This window comes from Convolutriloba macropyga, chromosome 9, assembly GCF_964194025.1.
Source record: "Convolutriloba macropyga chromosome 9, txConMacr16.3, whole genome shotgun sequence".
NCBI lineage: Eukaryota > Metazoa > Xenacoelomorpha > Acoela > Convolutidae > Convolutriloba > Convolutriloba macropyga.
Window position 1 is genome coordinate 20,671,312 of NC_134476.1, and position 18,298 is coordinate 20,689,609.

The window sequence follows — 18,298 nt, forward strand, 5'->3', positions numbered from 1 at the left end:
GAAATAATGTCCGTCTTTTCACGTAAAATTTTTCTTTTTAGCAAACAACTTCAAACAATTTGCTCAGACCAAATTACATGTCGTAATTTCTACAGCAATGTTGAAATTTTTGATGTGTCGGCACCTAATGGGAACACTCATTGGTGGCGTATCCAACATTATCAGAGGTAAAAATCATGCCACAAAAAAATTGTTTTTTTCCTCGATTTGGGGTAATTTCGTGTTGTATGAAAGAGCATTGTTACTTCTTTTCCTACTCCACTGTTGCTGGATGCGTGTTAATGTGTCAAAGTACCAAGTACATCAACTCATATTAATTGCTTTCAACATGGAACGCTCCATATGGATGCTGCTTTGCTTTCCAAAGTTAATGTTCGTCTTTTCACGTAAAATTTTTCTTTTTAGCAAATAATTTCAAACAATTTGCTCAGACCAAATTACATGTCTTAATTTCTACAGCAATGTTGAAATGTTTGATGTGTCGGCACCTAATGGGAACACTCATTGGTGGCGTATCCAACATTATCAGAGGTAAAAATCATGCCACAAAAATAGTTTTTTCCTCGATTTGGGGTAATTTCGTGTTGTATGAAAGAGCATTGTTACTTCTTTTCCTACTCCACTGTTGCTGGATGCGTGTTAATGTGTCAAAGTACCAAGTACATCAACTCATATTAATTGCTTTCAACATGGAACGCTCCATATGGATGCTTTTTGCTTTCCAGAAATAATGTCCGTCTTTTCACGTAAAATTTTTCTTTTTAGCAAACAACTTCAAATAATTTGCTCAGACCAAATTACATGTCGTAATTTCTACAGCAATGTTGAAATGTTTGATGTGTCGGCACCTAATGGGAACACTCATTGGTGGCGTATCCAACATTATCAGAGGTAAAAATCATGCCACAAAAATAGTTTTTTTCCTCGATTTGGGGTAATTTCGTGTTGTATGAAAGAGCATTGTTACTTCTTTTCCTACTCCACTGTTGCTGGATGCGTGTTAATGTGTCAAAGTACCAAGTACATCAACTCATAACAATTGCTCTGCACATTGAACCCTCCGTATGGATGCTGCTTTGCTTTCCAAAGTTAATGTCCGTCTTTTCACGTAAAATTTTTCTATTTAGCAAATATTTTCAAACAATTTGCTCAGACCTAATTTCATGTCTTAATTTCTACAGCAAGGGTCAAATGTTTTATGTGCCTGTGCCTAGTGGGAACACTCTTTGAAGACGTTTCTGACAAGTTCAGAGGTGAAAATCAAATCACAGAGATCATTTTCTCCTCGATTTGGGTTACTTTCGTGTTGTATGAAAGAGCATTATTACTTCTTTTCCTACTTCACTGTTGCTGGATGCGTGTTAATGTGTCAAAGTACCAAGTACATCAACTCATAACAATTGCTTTGCACATTGAACGCTCCATATGGATGCTGCTTTGCTTTCCAAAGTTAATGTTCGTCTTTTCACGTAAAATTTTTCTTTTTGGCAAATAATTTCAAACAGTTTGCTCAGACCAAATTACATGTCTTAATTTCTACAGCAAGGGTAAAATTTTTGATGTGTCGGCGCCTAATGGGAACTTTCGTTGGTGGCGGATCCAACATTTTCAGAGGTAAAAATCATACCACAAAAATAGTTTTTTCCTCAATTTGGGGTAATTTCGTGTTGTATGGAAGAGCATTGTTACTTCTTTTCCTACTTCACTGTTGCTGGCTGCGTGTTAATGTGTCAAAGTACCAAGTACATCAACTCATAACAATTGCTCTGCACATTGAACGCTCCGTATGGGTGCTGCTTTGCTTTCCAAAGTTAATGTCCGTCTTTTCACGTAAAATTTTTCTATTTAGCAAATATTTTCAAACAATTTGCTCAGACCTAATTTCATGTCTTAATTTCTACAGCAAGGGTCAAATGTTTTATGTGCCTGTGCTTAGTGGGAACACTCTTTGAAGACGTTTCTAACAAGTTCAGAGGTGAAAATCAAATCACAGAAATCATTTTCTCGATTTGGGGTACTTTCGTGTTGTATGAAAGAGCATTGTTACTTCTTTTCCTACTTCACTGTTGCTGGATGCGTGTTAATGTGTCAAAGTACCAAGTACATCAACTCATAACAATTGCTTTGCACATTGAACGCTCCCAAGGCAACACTTACAGGAACCACAGTTTTTCCTGGAAAACTGACTTTCTTGATTTCGCCGTCTTTTCTATCCCAGAAACGACTTGAAATGATTATCGACAACGTCATTCACGTTAAATTAGCTTATTCTTTAGTTTCCAAGAAAATTCAGAGAAACACGCCAAGACCTGCCAGATCTTGGGTTCCCACGGCAAGACTTCCAGGAACCACAGTATTTCCTGGAAGGGTGATCTTCTTGGTTTTTCTGCTTTTTTAACCCAGAAAAGGCCTTTAACAAGGAGGCACAACGTTATTCTGCAATAAATAACCATTCTCCCTAGTTTGCAAAAAATCTTGGGAAAACACGCAAAGACTTCCCAGATCTTTGATTCCCACGCGAGCGTTTCCAAGTACGTGCAAGTTCCACGCGAGCGTTTCTAAGATCTTGGCAAGATCTTGCAAGTCCTCGCGTGGTTTTCCCAGGATCTTGGAAGTCCTCGCGTGGGGTCGCGCACTGGGAGTGTAAAGTGTTGCAAAGATAAATTTTTCAAATGATTTTGCGACAATGTTTAATAGAGTAACTGGCCTATAGTTCGAAACTTCTCTTTCGTCAATATCTTTGTATATCGGACTGACAATACCAGTCTTCCAAGCAGATGGAAATTTGCGCAATCGCTTGATATTACAGAACAAGTTTTTAAGGGACGTAGCTATTGATCCCCCGCATCTTTCAAACAATATTGGTGGTATCGAATCTTGACCACTGCTCTTCGAAATGTTAAGTGACTTAAGCTCTGTTTTGATTAAATCTTCCGTAATTGAGATGTCATTTTCCCCAAAAATATGCTGTTCGCGTGGTTCGAAGTATTCATAACCGTCATCAGTCACTACTATAGTAAAGTAATTACTAAAAAGGTTTGCTTTCTCGAGGTCAGTGCTAGCTCCCTTTTCAAGTTTTCAGATTTATGACTGGTGGTAGACTATCCCTTTTCAGGGTTTTTCAATATTTGTAGATTCGTCCTTTGTGTCTGCTGGCAAAATGCTTTTGTTCGTACTCGACTCTATCGTTTATTTGCAATTGATCACATTCCTCAGTGAGCTTTTTCTGTTTTTCAGACGTACAGAGTCTCTTTTTCTGTAGTTTTCTTCGCTTAGTTTTAATCTTGTTCATGTGATAGGATGTCTCTGTTGATGTCCATGGAGGCAGTAGTTGTCTATTTGTAGTTCGATTATGAACATGTATTTCGATCAGTTTAAGTATTCATTCGTACCAGAGATTCGTGTTAACATCCACATTGCTGTAGCAGTACGGTTTGAATGGGTTGGCAATAATAGACTCATTCAACGCATCAAAATCATAATTGCAGTAGCTAAAGTAATTGAATAATTGATGAATTTTCTGAATTTTTACTATTAATGGACACACTAATTGTGATGGGAAAATGGTCTGAAAACCGAGAAAGATTTCCTCACGAAGTTGTGTCCTTGATGATTGGATCTTCATTTCACATCACAAAATCAAGACAGCTCTTCTTTGTTGTATTGAAATCGATTCATTGTTTTAAATTCATATCGAACAGAAGTGAAGCGATCTCATTTTCATATTCGCTTGCAGAATCATATATACTCCAATTAGTGTGAGGCATATTGAAGTCACCGGATAAGAGGAGACGCTTGGAGCACGTTTCCTCAAGGAAGCCGAATAACTTCTGTAAATCCTCAATAGATATCCGGTATTTGCTTCCCGCCGGAGGGTTGTAAAGAACTGCGATGTAGAAAGGTTCTAGGCCAATTAACTTGGTAACGCGAAGTGAAGATTGAACTGATAAGGGTAATTCAGTCACACTAATTTCCTCGGATTTGATTGTTTTCTTCACAGCTATCAGCACACCACCGTGACGAGAGGCATCTGATTCAGTTGGTCTATCGCCTCGTATAATATCATAATCGGGAAGGAACACTTCCGCACTTTTTATGTCAGTAGAGGGCCATGTCTCAGCTAAAAGTAAAACGTCGAAACCAAGTCTGTATACATAGTCAGCAAATTTAATTCTTTTGTTCAAGTCGATCAAGCTTGTTACATTGAATAGTAAGATATTGATAGATTTTAGTCAGAATTCAGATGGAGCAGCTTTTTAAACCGGTTTTCTGCGGCGTTTTTGAACCTGTAGCTGACTTGCAGTTCCCGTAATTGCGTATCTGTAGTTTATTGAGTCGTCTCCATCCTTCTTTTTAGCTTCCTCAATAATTGAATTTTTTTTCACGGGTCTGTCTTGAGTAGTCATGAGAAACAATGATTAGTTGGAGTGTCGAATCTGCTTCCTTCGAATTTCTCAATGATCTAAAGATGTTAATTTTATCCCTTTCCTCTTTGAGGACAATTTTTAGCGGTGTCGGTTTTGGTGAGCCTTCATTGCTAACTTTCCCAATTCGAATAACTTTTTCTATTTGTTTTTCATCCAGACAAGCCTTAAGCCCTCTTCGCAAAATTGATGAAAGACTTGTAGGTCCTCACTTTCTCTTTCCTTGGGTATTTGCTTCCCGCCGGAGGGTTGTAGAGAATTGCGATGTAGAAAGGTTCTAGGCCAATTAACTTGGTAACGCGAAGTGAAGATTGAACTGATAAGGGTAATTCAGTCACACTAATTTCCTCGGATTTGATTGTTTTCTTCAAAGCTATCAGCACACCACCGTGACGAGAGGAATCTGATTCAGTTGGTCTATCGCCTCGTATAATATCATAATCGGGAAGGAACACTTCCGCACTTTTTATATCAGTAGAGAGCCATGTCTCAGCTAAAAGTATAACGTCGAAACCAAGTCTGTATACATAGTCAGCAAATTTACTTCTTTTGTTCAAGTCGATCAAGCTTGTTACATTGAATAGTAGGATATTGATAGATTTTAGCCAGAATTCAGATGGAGCAGCTTTTGAAACCGGTTTCCTGCGGCGTTTTTGAACCTGTAGCTGACTTGCAGTTCCCCTATTTGTGTATCTGTAGTTTATTGAGTCGTCTCCATCCTTCTTTTTAGCTTCCTCAATAATTGAATTTTTTTTTCACGGGTCTGTCTTGAGTAGTCATGAGAAACAATGATTAGTTGGAGTGTCGAATCTGCTTCCTTCGAATTTCTCAATGATCTAAAGATGTTAATTTTATCCCTTTCCTCTTTGAGGACAATTTTTAGCGGTGTCGGTTTTGGTGAGCCTTCATTGCTAACTTTCCCAATTCGAATAACTTTTTATATTTGTTTTTCATCCAGACAAGCCTTAAGCCCTCTTCGCAAAATTGATGAAAGACTTGTAGGTCCTCACTTTCTCTTTCCTTGGGGGTTTCGAGTTTGCTTTCTGGAACATTAAATAGTACCAGATGGTTCTCCCGTTTTTCATTGTCCTCCTTTTCTTGTTCCTGCTGTTGTAGAGTTTCTTTCATTATTTTATTCATGTATGGTATGGGAATCGATACATTGCTTTTTTGCCATGATGTCTTGATTTGATCCGGTGTCTGCTGCTCTGTTTTTCAATGACTAAATTGATTTTGTTCTCAAGCTTTTGTTCAATATGCAACATTCTTTCATCAATGAATTTCTGCACTGTGTTTTCAAGCTTATTCTCATTCAGTTGTCGATCAGTTAACTCCTTTTGTATGCAGGCTAGCTTACTGCCGATTTCATTTATATCATCGGGTCCATCTCTGAGAAAAATTTTACCACTCTCTTCGCAGTCTTTACACAACCAAATAAGCCCTGATGTTTTTTGCAGACATCCAAGGACACTGGTAGCAATGCCGAAACAATCACCGGCGTGGTAATACCAACTACATTTAAACACGAAACTGATTCATCTTTGCATTCAAGATTACAGGTACCACATGGGTACTTCGTTGATTCAGTTCTAGCTTTATCTCCCATTTTCAAAGAGTTCAAGAGTACAAGCCCCTTCCTACCAGTTAAAGATGCGAAGGAACTTGTATTTATAGAATTTCGTAATCGTCTGAGCCTCTTCCTACCAGTTAAGTTTGCCAAGGCACTAACAAAATCAAAATCAAACAACACACTCGTGCTTATAACGAAAGATAAACAGATCGAATAACTGTACAACTTAGAAATCGTCAGAGCCCCTTCCTACAAGTTATGGCACTCCAACGAAAACAAACAACACAATCAAACAATCAAAATTTACCTATTGAGCTGTTTCTTTCCTCCGTTTCGCTCTTTCTCTCTCCTTCTTTGATGGCTTGTTTTTCTTTGGCTTGCACCGTTTCGACCTCTTCTTCTTGTTGCTCTTGTAAAAAATTTACAAGTTCTTTCTGTGCCGCCAAACAGTTGAGAGCAAACGGGCTTCTAGTTCAGTGGACGGGTGGGTTTGTTTTAGGTTGTCTAAAACTTTGAAATCTTTACACTTGTGATGGAATAGAAGGTTTGATTTAAAGTCTATTATGTTAATTTTGCTCTCGAACAATTTGCGAAAAATGTCAGGGGCACCTTCACGTCTACAATACAGAACGGCTTCAATTCCATTACTGAATTCACGCAGTATTCGGAGTAACTTTTCAACGCTTATGGCCCTGTAGTTGTTGCTTTTATGTTTGTTGATCGAATTACTGATAATGTCGTGCCAAACTTTGTGTTTTCTGGCAAAAATACCCTGTCCTTTCATTAGAGTTTGTAACACCTTCATTGGGTTGTTAGCGTTCTGGTTGAAGCTGAGCCCTCCAAGACTGTAACTTCTGCCAAATAATTGACTTCTGAATTTGTAGGTTATCCTTTTGATTGTAGCATTCAGCGAGCTTGCACCAATTATGTAAACCATAAATGCCGGCCTCTAAAATCCCTTTCACGAAAAGGGCTCTCAATAATCTGGTCTTTTCATACCAACACTGAAACTATTTAATAAATTTTATCTTTGCCACACTTGGAGATCAGGATCAGTTCTTTATTTCTTCCTCCCGGTCGGAGCTTGCTAAGCAAGTATTAAATTTAGTCAATAAATTTAATAAGCAAACTAGCTCACACAATAGCTAAAAGACGGATTTCCACCAGAAGGTAAGCTGGTAAAAGTACCAGACGGAGATGAATACAAATCTCCTTGTACAAACCAGACAGAGAGTACAGACTACAAGCAATCCTCCAACTGGGGAAAATCCTCACTACATGACAGTGAGAGCAGTTGGGTACTCTGAACGGGGCTGACGTTACTGGCCAGCACACCCTGTAACTGGCACCCTCACTGGTTCTACATGCAAACGGACCACTCATTGACGACACTAGTCACCACTTCACTGAAAGCAACTTCAGATGACGGCAAAAGTCGCAACAAAATCTCGAAGACAACACGAATCTACACTTTCACTACATCACGAGGATGACACATCCGGCATGGTTCTGCTAAAAGTCACAAGTTCGGATTAAAACTCTTAGCTCCGGATGGATGTAGCAGTAGGAATACTGGATGTACACCTGCAGCCCATCAGAGACTGAGAAGACGCTATTCTCTTTTATATAGAGAGAACCCTAATAACTATAGTCAGTCTAATAGAGTAGTTACACTGTGTGTTCACCTCTGACTCCGGTGTTACTCTTTATAATCACCGTAATAATTGAAGTTAGCCTTCACTGTTTTACTGAGTCGGTTAGTCCAAGAGATATAGGTAAGCATACGTCGCGCGCAGAAATAAGTAGCCCTAACTCTTTATACTTTAAGGCTGTAAAAGGAGCCCACATTGGTTCAGCCTTAGAAGCAACAGTTCCAGAAGAACTGGTAACCTGACAAATAACGTATCTGACTCCAGTTGTCTCAAAAAGTTATAGAGGAGATCTTAAATCCAACTCTGGCAACACACTTCAGAGTGCACTTTAGGGAAGACTAATTCAGACAGTGAAAGGAGCATTATAATTGTTCTCAGGAGGGAACTCACTTTTCCAATGTTCAAAAACCGTGATTGTAGATTTAAGATAAGCCATGAACTCAAGACCAATAAAATATTAGAACGCACTACTAAGAAAGTATGTACGGGACCTTAACAGAAGATGAATTGGCACAAGCCAAGTGAGTAGCTAGGAGAGAATGAAATTGTGGATGTTTTGAAAGATTTCACTTCCACAGGAATGTAGCCTCTCGGAAGGATAGTTAATGCACATAGGTGATGGGACAATTTAGCAAGCTCTGACATTTGGACGTCCTCGGGTGTAATCCACAGACAAGCAGTTACCCTGCGGCAGGTTTTTCCACAATCTTCACTAAGTGCTGGGAAGAGCAATGAAAATCAATGAATCAAGTAAGAAGAACTTAGCTGTGATTTCTAAATTTGTATTTAAACGTTTCCTTGATTATTTTTTCTGGTATTCTGATTATTTGTATCCTCCAACCTTCACTTTTATCTCTTAATTTAAATCACGAAGTCACTAAAATCTTTTTCAAAACTGATCCATTCTTTGGCTTCATTGCTTCTACAATCTTTTTAGATTGCTCTTTTTTGTTTCACAACACTTCTTGTTGAAAAATTGCACTAAATTTGCCCAACAAGCTGTTTGTTCCAAAAGTTGTAACCGAAATGGCTCGAGTGCAGAGACACGAATAATGATCAATTTGGTACTCTAGATTGGCAAACTTAGAGAAAATAGTTGTAAATACATCTTGTCTCGTTGTGAAAGACTGAGGTCAAAGAGTTCTAGCAGTGTGTGTGTATGGGTGTGTTTCTGAGTGTGCTGGTGTGTGTATGTGTTTGTGTTTTTCCTGGTGTTTATTTGGAGAAGCTTGGAAATTAGCCAAAATTCCAAAACTCACTGCACAAAATGGCGAAAATTAGTTATGTAGCACGCACTATGTGCCAATTATATCCCAAGGTAATTTATCAGTTTTTCAACAGGAGTCATATGCAGATGTAACGTGAGTTAAGATGAAACCGTATCATCACAATCAATCCCAAGAGTATTAGAACTACAAATATTACTTTGAACGGTAAAAAGGACCTCGGAATTTGGTTGAGATCATCATCTGAATAGTTTTCTGATTGTTTGTTGCATGTCTTGAGCTATGAGAAAAAATGGCGACAAAATTAGGCTAAATAAATAGATAGCATTTTTGGTTTCGACTATACCACAATAAACTTTTTCATAGGCGCCATTCTTTATAATCGATTCAGGATTAAAACCAAAACGTTAGCTCATGAACGTGTAACCATTTGTTTCGTTAGAATTAACTTCACTAAAAACGAATACCTAGATTAGAATATTTTGCCAAAATTGTCGATAACTTCAATCTTCAACGGCATTTTCTGAGACTGAAGAACAAAGTTTTTCAACTCCAAGTCTATCAGTACCGTTCAAGACTAAACCCAAGTCCTATTTTCTTTACCATTATTGGGCACGTCTTGGCTTGGATAACACGTGAAAATTGATTCCCTAGCCACAGCCAATTTTTAAAAAAAATGAATAAAGATTTCGAATTCCATAAACTTTGCAATGTGCCACGATTTTTGCATTTATTTGGGATTTTTGCATTTATTTCATTTAAAATACCCTTAAAACTAAAACCAGGAAATACAGACTGACATCAGAAGACCGGGAGATCAAAAGGGTAGAAAATGCACCGTTTTGATGTCATTTCGAGCTGCTTCCTGTCGTTTCAAAGACTTTTATCCTTGATTTTTAGCCAAACGTTGAAATTTCTTGACTATTCAGATTCCGAAAGTGTCAAAAATTACAATGAGGTACAACAACATCAAAAGTAGAAAAGCCGTGAGTGTTTCCTTGATATTCCGAAGCCTTCTTATTGTTCCGACCCACTTTAGTGGGGGATGAACTGTATACGCAAATTGGTTTTTTTTTGTTCAGTCAATTTTGGCCGATCGATAAAATCATCGTAGGGAGTTGTGAATGGTATCATTAAAAAGCCCGCCCAGCGTAAAATAAGGAACTGAGAAGATTTTTTCTATTTCCGCTTTTTATAAGGAGCTATCGCGGATCAACTGTAAAGTTGTTCAATTTATCTCTTAAGATAGAGGAGGGTTGCTGAATTGTTCGATCCGAGTTCTTCAATTAGAGTTTATGCTAAATTTTTTATCATTATTTGAAAATTTTTTTATTGTTTTTTGCATGCCCTGAACTATGAGAAAAAAATGGCGACAAAATTATGCTAAATAAATAGATAGCATCTGTGGTTTCGACTATACAACAATAAACTTTTTCATATAGGCGCCATTCCTCATAATCGATTCAGGATTAAAACCAAAACGTTAGCTCATAAACGTGTAACCATTTGTTCAGTTCAAATTAACTTCATTGAAAACGAAAGCCTATATTAGTACATTTTTCCAAAATTGTCCACAACTTCGATCTTCAGCGGCATTTTCTGAGACTGAAGAACAAAGTTTTTCAAATCCAAGTATATATCAGTACCGTTCAAGACTAAACCCAAGTCCTATTTTCTTTACCATTATTGGGCACGTCTTGGCTTGGATAACGCGTGAAAATTGATTCCCTAGTCACAGCCAATTTTTAAAAAAAATGAGTAAAGATTTCGAATTCCATAAAATTTGCAATATGCCACGATTTTTGCATTTGTTTGAGATTTTTGCATTCATTTCATATAAAAGACCTTTAAAACTATTATCAGGAAATACAGACTGACATCAGAGGACCGGGAGATCAAAAGGGTAGAAAGTGCAACGTTTTGATGTCATTTCTAGCTGCTTCCTTTCGTTTCAAAGACGTTTAACCTCGATTTTAAGCCAAACGTGGACATTTCTTGACTATTCAGATTCCAAAAATGTCAAAAATTACAACGAGGTATAACAATATTAAAAGCAGAAACGCTGTGAGTGTTTCCGTGATATCGCAGCCTTCTTATTGTTCTAAACCACTTTAATTGCGGAGGAACTTTATACAAATGTGTTTTTTTTTTGTTCAGTCAATTTTGGCCGATCGTTGTAATCATCGTAGGGAGTTTTGACTGGTATCACTAAAAAGCCCGTCCAGCGTAGAATATAGAATAAAAATGATTTTTTCAATTTGCGCTTTTTATAGGGAGCTATCGCGGTTTAAAGTTTTGTGAGTATTAGACGTATTTCAGCTGTTTTCTGCACATTTTTGGTGTTTTCGACCTAATATTCGTCAATTTTGCAAAAAATTTGTCCAAATTTTTAACTGTAAAGTTATTCAATTTATCTCCTAAGGTAGAGGAAGGGTTGCTGAATTGTTCGATCAGATTTCTGTAAGTAGAATTAATGATAAATTTTTCAAAATTCAGAATTTTTTTGGGAACAAATTTGTGATCAATATTGCTTTTTTAGCCCACTTGCCTCAACTTTGCTGGAAGTAGATACTATAAAACTGTGGCCATAATCTTTTTAGGCTGACAAAAGAGTTAGTTGTACTCCCGCTGGCTTTGAGAGTCCTCTGAAATTGTAATTTTGTCAGTTTTTTGCAAATTTAAACTCGATAATTATACAAAATGCATTTTTATTTTTTACAAACTGAATGACTTTGTTAAAAAATTGATCTATTTTGCTAGCGTTTGAACAAATGAGTTTTTTTGGACGCTCAACATAATCTGGGTTGATATTGATCTCGCCAGGGATCTTTGCGATAAAAAAATATATTTTGATGGAGCGCGACTTTTTTTCAAAATAATTTTGCTATGTAAATGTTCAAGTAAATTTACTGATAAGAATTTCAAATCAGGGCTCAATTAATGACAGATACTTTTTTGAAATCAACAAGGCCCAACAAGATTAAATTACGGTTTCAGAGTTAATTTCATGGTTTTTATGGCTCTGACCAATTGTTTTCGGGTTTTGTTAGGGTTTTCTTGAGTTTTGCTTTCATTCGTTTTCTTTTTTGTAGCCAAATGAAATTATGTTCCCAGAGAAAGATTCAGTTGTTTTTTAGGTATAATTAAACCTAAACAATTCTTTCAGTTGTTATCTAATGTCTGTTATGAAATTGGATATGTTTATTTTAACAAAATTTCGGTTAATTTTTAAATTTTGCAACTTTTAGCTCATTTCTCTCAACTTCGGGCGCAGTCTCAGTAAAAACAGACAAAAATTGGTTTCCCGAGGTTGTAAAAATTATTGTCCCTATTAAGTTGATGTTCAGCTAAAGGTCTCTTAATATTGATACTAAGAGTTCTCAATTTTTTTTAAGTTTTTGAGCTCAATTGCATATTTTATCAGTACATTTTGTTTCCTTGTCGAATTATCACATTATTGACAAGTCCAATTGAAGGAAAGCATAGAAAGAAAAATGCAAAGCCATGGAAAAAGGTGTATCTGGATATGTCAATTGATTTATATACTTTATGCTTTTTGTCGAATTATCACATTATTGACAAGTCCAAATGAAGGAAAGCATGGAAGGAAAAATGCAAAGCAATGGAAAAAGGTGTGTCTGGGTATGTCGATTGATTTATATACTTTATGCTTTTTGGGCTGAGACACAGTTATCTCGCAACATATTACAGATTTCTTTGTTTTTGCCTATGTTTTTCTTTCTTTTTTGTTGTTGTACGTCATATACCTGATAACGATAGGCCTCAATTGTTTCCCCCGGACGTATAACTCAACCTAGTTATAGATTGCATTTTATTGCTGTTTGTTTCAATGACTTACAAATTGAATTTAAAAATGATGTTCCAGTTGTATCCTTTTTGCTTTGTTTTCCGTAAGCATGTAAATCAATCTCACTAATTAGAAGTCCCAAATACTTTTGTCGATTCAAGCATTTTTTCGCGCCAGGTTATACGTTTTGACTGATTGCTTAGACCCTTAATCTCATATCCAAAAGTTTTCGAGATTTCTATAAAGTTTATTTTTTGGGTTCCTTTTGTTGTCATTATACTAAATAAATAGATAGCAATTGTGGTTTCGACTATACAACAATAAACTTTTTCATATAGGCGCCATTCCTCATAATCGATTCAGGATTAAAACCAAAACGTTAGCTCATAAACGTGTAACCATTTGTTCCATTCAAATTAACTTCATTGAAAACGAAAAACTATATTCTTACATTTTTCCAAAATTGTCCACAACTTCGATCTTCAGCGGCATTTTCTGAGACTGAAGAACAAAGTTTTTCAAATCCAAGTCTATATAAGTACCGTTCAAGACTAAACCCCAGTCCTATTTTCTTTACCATTATTGGGCACGTCTTGGCTTGAATAACACGTGAAAATTGATTCCCTAGTCACAGCCAATTTTTAAAAAAAATGAATAAAGATTTCGAATTCCATAAAATTTGCAATGTGCCACGATTTTTGCATTTGTTTGAGATTTTTGCATTCATTTCAAATAAAAGACCTTTTATCAGGAAATACAGACTGACATCAGAGGACCGGGAGATCAAAAGGGTAGAAAGTGCAGCGTTTTGATGTCATTTCGAGCTGCTTCCTTTCGTTTCAAAGACGTTTAACCTCGATTTTAAGCCAAACGTGGACATTTCTTGACTATTCAGATTCCGAAAATGTCAAAAATTACAACGAGGTATAACAATATCAAAAGCAGAAACGCCGTGAGTGTTTCCGTGATATCGCAGCCTTCTTATTGTTCCAAACCAATTTAATTGAGGAGGAAATTTATACAAATGTGTTTTTTTTTGTTCAGTCAATTTTGGCTGATCGTTGTAATCATCGAAGGGAGTTGTGACTGGTATCACTAAAAGCCCGTCCAGCGTAGAATATGGAATTGAAATGATTTTTTCAATTTGCGCTTCTGATAGGGAGCTATCGCGGTTTAAAGTTTTGTGAATTTTAGACGTATTTCAGCTGTTTTTTTGCACATTTTTGGTGCTTTTGACCTAATATTCGTCAATTTTGCAAAAAAATTTGTCCAAATTTTAACTGTAAAGTTATTCAATTTATCTCCTAAGGTACAGGAGGGTTGCTGAATTGTTCGATCAGATTTCTGTGAGTAGAATTAATGATAAATTTTTCAATATTCAGAATTTTTTTGGGAACAAATTTGTGATCAATATTGCTTTTTTAGCCCACTTGCTTCAACTTTGCTGGAAGTAGATACTAAAAAACTGTGGCCATATTCTTTTTAGGCTGACAAAAGAGTTAGTTGTACTCCCGCTGGCTTTGAGAGTCCTCTGAAATTGTAATTTTGTCAGTTTTTTGCAAATTTAAACTCGATAATTATGCAAAATGCCTTTTTATTTTTTACAAACTGAATGACTGTTAAAAAATTGATCTATTTTGCTAACATTTGAACAAATGAGTTTTTTTGGACGCTCAGCATAATCTGGGTTGATATTGATCTCGCCAGGGATCTTTGCGATAAAAAAATATATTTTGATGGAGCGCGACTTTTTAAAATAATTTTGCTATGTAAATGTTCAAGTAAATTTACTGATAAGAATTTCAAATCAGGGCTCAATTAATGACAGATACTTTTTTGAAATCAACAAGGCCCAACAAGATTAAATTACGGTTTCAGAGTTAATTTCATGGTTTTTATGGCTCTGACCAATTGTTTTGTTAGGGTTTTCTTGAGTTTTGCTTTCATTTGTTTTCTTTTTTGTAGCCAAATGAAATAATGTTCCCAGAGAAAGATCCAGTTGTTTTTTAGGTATAATTAAACCTAAACAATTCTTTCAGTTGTTATCTAAGGTCTGTTATGAAATTGGATATATTTGTTTTAACAAAATTTCGGTTAATTTTTAAATTTTGCAACTTTTAGCCCATTTCTCTCAACTTCGGGCGCAGTCTCAGTAAAAACAGACAAAAACTGGTTTCCCGAGGTTATAAAAATTATTTTCCCTAACAAGTTGATGTTCAGCTAATGGTCTCTTAATATTGATACTAAGAGTTCTCAATTTTTTTTAAGTTTTTGAGCTCAATTGCATATTTTATCAGTACATTTTGTTTCCTTGTCGAATTATCACATTATTGACAAGTCCAATTGAAGGAAAGCATAGAAGGAAAAATCAAAGCAATGGAAAAAGGTGTATCTGGATATGTCATTTGATTTATATACTTTATGCTTTTTGTCGAATTATCACATTATTGACAAGTCCAATTGAAGGAAAGCATAGAAGGAAAAATGCAAAGCAATGGAAAAAGGTGTATCTGAATATGTCGATTGATTTATATACTTCATGCTTTTTGGGCTGAGACACAGTTATCTCGCAACATATTACAGATTTCTTTGTTTTTGCCTATGTTTTTCTTTCTTTTTTGTTGTTTTACGTCATATACCTGATAACGATAGGCCTCCTTTTTTTTCCCGGACGTATAACTCAACCTAGTTATAGATTGCATTTTATTGCTGTTTGTTTCAATGACTTACAAATTTAAAAAATAATGTTCCAGTTGTATCCTTTTTGCTTTATTTTCCGTGAACATGTAAATCAATCTCACTAATTAGAAGTCCCAATACATAATTGGGACTTCTAATTAGTGAGATTAGAAAGTTTAATAAAGTTTCTTTAAAGTTTTCTATAAAGTTTAATAAAGTTAAAATTTTGGAATTCTTTTTGTTGTCATTTCTACGTACTCTTTTTTAAGGAAGACTCATTGATGTTAAGACGAGGAGATATTGAACATTTACAGTACTTGCAAGTAATATCATATAATTATAGTGCTTTGAACAGTGCGATCTCGTAAAATTGTTTGAAGTTTTGGCTTCTTTATTTATTTGTTAGTTTGTGGGGTTGTTACTTAGTCTCATTATTAACAGGCCCAATTGGCTTCCTGAGGTATTGTATCTTAATCCATCGCTGTTTGTTGAAACCCTAAATCTTTTATGACATTTGGAAATTTTTGTTTTCAAAAACATATTTGGGTTTTCGAGCCTCATCTTTTTAAATATTTTTCTGTTCGATTTTTTGCTCAGTCTCTGTAAACACAGGTCACAAAACGCTTCATGTAAGCTAACATTTAATCACTCTAATTCGTTGATATCTAGATTTCAGTTGATATCTATTGACATTAATACAGGTGAAATTAATTGCATTCAAAAATAAAAACGTATTTTTGAACTTCGCACCTTTTTGCTCTTTTTTGTCGACCTGTTGACCAATCGCATTGAGGAAATGTCCCACATCTTTTCTAAGCATAGGTTAAAATGTTCCGTTGAGATTTTATCTGATGCGAGTTTGATTTTGTTTTGATTTTTTTATTATAGACGTCGAGTTTTGGTCGTAAATAATGTATGTTGTTTGATATTTATTATTGTCCTTTCTAGTAGTCCTATTATCAACAACGTTCGTGGCCTTATTGTATTCCATTGGACGATATCTATGTTTTCTATCTCACTGTTTTCTTCTTCTGCCAATTAAGTCAAGAATGCGGAGGATCAGGGTCGGAACCTTATGTGCGTACGCACATTACCGAGCCTCCTTGTTATGTATATAGTTAGATTTTCTTACACAACCAGTTCAATGAGCTAGGTTTTGCTCCAATTGGTTCAGTAATTTTGGAAAATATTAAAGATTGCAGACACTTACCCCGAAAAAGAGGGTACTTCTTAGTGCTTGTTCGTTAAGACTTTTTTGTTTAGTGAATATTTTGGGCTCAAATTTTGGATAATAGTGAGCCTAATATGTGTCCTAACTAAATAATAGGTCTCAACTGGTTGCGTGCGATCTCCTTTGTTGTTTTCTGGACCTATTTTTGACTTTTTTTGACAATTTCGACGTAGACTTGGGTATGTCTTAAATTAGACTTGGATTTAAACTTGCAAATATTAAATCAGACTTGGATTTAGAATTGCCGAGTGTAAAAAGTGGCATGATCATAGTCCTGAATCGGTATTGAAATCACACTTGAAATTACACTTTCCCAGTACTGAAATTGACTTGGCGTTAGTTCCGGGATTGGTCAGGCTAAAATTGGTCATGCGAAACTTCGTAACAGCATTGTTAGAGAAATTGTAAAGAGAGTATCAGGTAGCAGTATTTATTTTAAACTTTATCATCGCATCATGGTTTTTTTCTTTGTTCTTTGCTCACACAATAGTAGAATTGTTATGAAATTAGACATAAGTGCCATAGTCCACCTGGCAAATATACCCCCCAATGAAATCACATTTAATTCTCTTCAAGTCAGGTTGGCCATTACTGACAGAGACACAACTACCTTCTTCACTTGTTTCGTTAGACAACCCCCAATCTCCTTCTGGCATCGGCAACAATGTCTGGAAACTGTTCCAATGTGCATGTTCCAGTGAAATGTTGACAGAGATGATATACTTACGAATTAAAACATAGCCAGTCCAGAAGTCAAGAACTGCTGAAACAGAATCAATTTTTTTTAAAAAAACAGCAGGCGTTTTTCTGGCTTACCTCGCGCAAAACTAGAGAATGTTCCTTCCAATTTCATGCCGCTAATTGTACAATTTGTTCAAGCAAAATTGTTCAAGCAAAATGAGTTTTGTCATATTGTCTTCAAATACAGGTCTTAAAAACGTCGATTAGAAGTAAACGAAAGAAATTTCGATTTGTAAAAATGTGTATACTTGGTTCAATCACTAGGGTTGTCGTATTGTACGTCTCAGAGCAAGCAAGTATGCGCAAAACCAAGTTTTAGCATTGAAAAACTGAAAAAGATTTTTAATAAAAAGTTCAATTTAGTGGACATATGAATGACTTAAAGCTGCGCATACATTTTTTGCCTTCAAATCAATGGCCTTAATTAATTTAATGGTAAAAAGTGGCCAATAAGAACTTAATCTGAGCAAATCTTTGGTGTCTTAATGGACTGTAAATTGACTGGTTGAGTATCTGTTCCGACACACTTGTGGGGGGAGGAACTATATACTCAAATGGGTTTTTTTTGTTCGATCAATTTTGGCCGATCGATATATTCTTCTAAGAGAAATGTGAGTGGTATCATTAAAAAGCTGTTCCAGCGTAGAATTCAAAATTAAAAGATTTTTCTTAATTTCGTTTTTTTCGAGGTGTTATCGAGGATTGAAGTTTTGTGTGAACACGGGATATTTGCCATGACTTTGTTCACTTTTACTGAAATTTTTCTTCAAATTAAGATATTTTCTATAAAAATAGTATCTCAGGTTTACATTTCATGCCACAAAATGAACCAATTGTGTGTTCCTAATAGACTGAAGGCGATAAAAAGACTAGTTCGAGTCTCATAGGGCAGTTCACTATCAAAAAAAATCTGTTTGTGAGCTCTTTTTTAGAAAACATTTCTGTTTTTTTTTGTTTTTTTAAGTCA